Here is a 437-nt window from a genome sequence, read left to right on the forward strand (position 1 = left end):
CTGCGTAGTCCTGGGGGCTGGCTGGAGCCTGCAAATTCCTTCTCTGCAGAGGCTGAACTTTCTGTGCTGGGGAAGGGCCAAGTGTGAGGCACAGGGACTCTTGTCAAGGCAGGTCCTTCACTGGTCATCCTCCTGCTCAGGTCCTCTCCTTCCAGAGGGCCAAGAGGGACATCCCCCCTTGTGCACCACTGCTGCAGTGTGCCAGGGCTGGGCTGGGCTGGGCTGCACCACCCGGGTTTGGGGTGTCCTAACTCCTGTGCTGGGGCAGGAGAAGCCTTTGTGCTCAGCTGAGGAGGAGAGCCGGATGCAGGCAGCCATGCCCTCCTGTGCAGGAGCACCGAGCAGCCCAGGCTCTGCAGGCATGGGGTGGAGGTGGGTGCAGTTACTGGGAACCACTGGTTTGTGCAGCCCTGCTTGGGGGTCAGGTGGGCTTGGAA

The sequence above is a fragment of the Buceros rhinoceros genome, unplaced genomic scaffold, assembly GCF_000710305.1.
Source record: "Buceros rhinoceros silvestris isolate BGI_N320 unplaced genomic scaffold, ASM71030v1 scaffold21276, whole genome shotgun sequence".
NCBI lineage: Eukaryota > Metazoa > Chordata > Aves > Bucerotiformes > Bucerotidae > Buceros > Buceros rhinoceros.